Raw genomic sequence first — 2,102 nt, 5'->3', positions numbered from 1 at the left:
TATTAGGCTTTAAAAAAAATAAAAAGGTAATAAAAAAATTCAGACCAAAACAGCCAAAATCTTCATTTTCTTAATTGCATATGTAGATAATTGTACATATATTTTAGAATTGCATTCATTTTCTTAGTTCTAGATGTAATAATTAAATATTCATTTACTCTAACATATAGATAATCGTACATGTATTTAATTTAAAGTTCACACACTTAAATATATAAAATAATAAATATAAAGAATAATACAAAAACAGTGTTTTTCATTGCATTATTATTATTATTATTATTATTATTATTATTATTATTATTATTATTATTATTTAGGAAAAAAAGAGGATCAATATACGGTGAATAAAGTTAAGGGAGTAGTTCACCTTTACTAATTACTATAAGCATACCATACCCAAATCTGAACTTTCTATTTTTTTTATTATTATACCTAAATGGTTAACGTTGTTGGAATATCATATTTCAAAAAGGACATCGGATATACGTGAACATCTTCCTATATTATAATCGGTATAATGATAATGGCTTTAAGTAATATCAGGACAGCTTTCATTTTCAGTCTTTTCTTTTTTCCGTGTCCTTTACTCCAACCACCACTACTACTATATATATGTATACTAAACGGTTTTGCAATTTTCCCCCTTTTTTTTGGGTGAGGCTTTGTATTGTTTCGGTGTAAAGGTTGCACTTTTGTCGTTTCCAATCAAATTCTTTCTTTCGTTTAAGTTTTCTTCCATGTTTTAATTTTGTTTCTACCACTTTTAAATTTTAGCTCTAATATAAGTCATGGTAAAAAAAAAGTAAAAAAGAAAGAAGATCTGTTAATAGGATCAAGCTCACATGTGTTAGCATATTTGAATATATAGTATCTTTTAGAGATAATTTATGCATGCAGAAGTTGGAAATAAAAAACTTTCTTACGCCTCCTTTTCTGGTCTATATCAACAATGTCCTTTTGCAAAACACTACATATCACACCTAATTTTATAGCATACAACCATGATTAACCATACACACTAATTGTATACTTAGCTTCCTCAAGAGCTATCTACACACCATTAGTATTTATTTAGCATTTTCTAGTTGATTGATGCTTACATGCACCCATATCATTATTTATGAGTAATGCTATATCATCAATAAATATTATTATTTTTTGTCAGTATTTAACTAGTAATAATTTAGATTCATATTTATAGAGATTTTACAAATAAAAAATATATAATTTACATTTATATTTATCAGAATTTATATATATGAATTAATAAAATTTGTATTCATATTTTTTAAAATTTTTACACTTAAATTAATAAAATTTATTTTTGAAATCAATTTAATATTTGTATTGGTAAAATGATAATAAAAAATACTAAAAATTGTTGCCCCAAATTTTTTTTTATACTACAAAAAAATATTTATAACATGACAATTTTGTAAAAATATATAAACATATAATAATTTATTGGATAGAATGACTTATTATCACGATCCATCTATTTATTCAACAATAATAATTAATAATGCATATGTTAATTAAAATTCAAGATATCTTGAAGCTTAAAACTAACCTGATGTAAGAATAAAATTTCTCCGTATTCTAGAGTAATAATACTAATACAAAGTTATTTTGTAATACATAAAGAAATGAAGAAGATGAATGAAATCGGCTATATGCTTGTGTGCTATACATACTACACACATATCATATATTCAATATGGCTAATTGGCTAAGATGGAAGGAACAGGATAAAAAGAAAGAGAAAAAAAAAGAGTAGAAAGTGTAAAATTAAATTAAATGTGTGTAAGCATCAACAATTGTTCATTATTTGTAGATGTCTAATTAAATTTTATGTATAGTATATTTATTTTTTTAAAGTGGGTTGTTACCTTTTCTATTTTTTAAAAAACCTAATATTTAGACACCTAATTTCTTGTATATTTAGATATTTTTATGTGATTTTTATTCTAATATTTGAATTTCCTTTTTTTAAATTGAGTTAGATGTTAGACAATAGTAATTTATTGGAATAAAAAAAATAGTATTTATATAATTATATCCAAATTGATTCTACAAATTTTTTTATATATTTTCTTTGT

At 23.0% G+C, this 2,102-nt stretch overlaps 1 protein-coding gene across 2 annotated transcripts in view; it reads left to right on the top strand.

The window, feature by feature from the left end:
* Window positions 1–2,102, top strand: part of LOC107638856 (endoribonuclease Dicer homolog 2) — a 23,563-nt gene that overhangs the window by 2,326 nt on the left and 19,135 nt on the right. The window lies entirely within an intron of this gene.

The sequence above is a fragment of the Arachis ipaensis genome, chromosome B04, assembly GCF_000816755.2.
Source record: "Arachis ipaensis cultivar K30076 chromosome B04, Araip1.1, whole genome shotgun sequence".
Lineage (NCBI taxonomy): Eukaryota > Viridiplantae > Streptophyta > Magnoliopsida > Fabales > Fabaceae > Arachis > Arachis ipaensis.
Note: the sequence above shows the minus strand (reverse complement) of the source record. Positions and strands in the feature narration are given on the sequence as shown.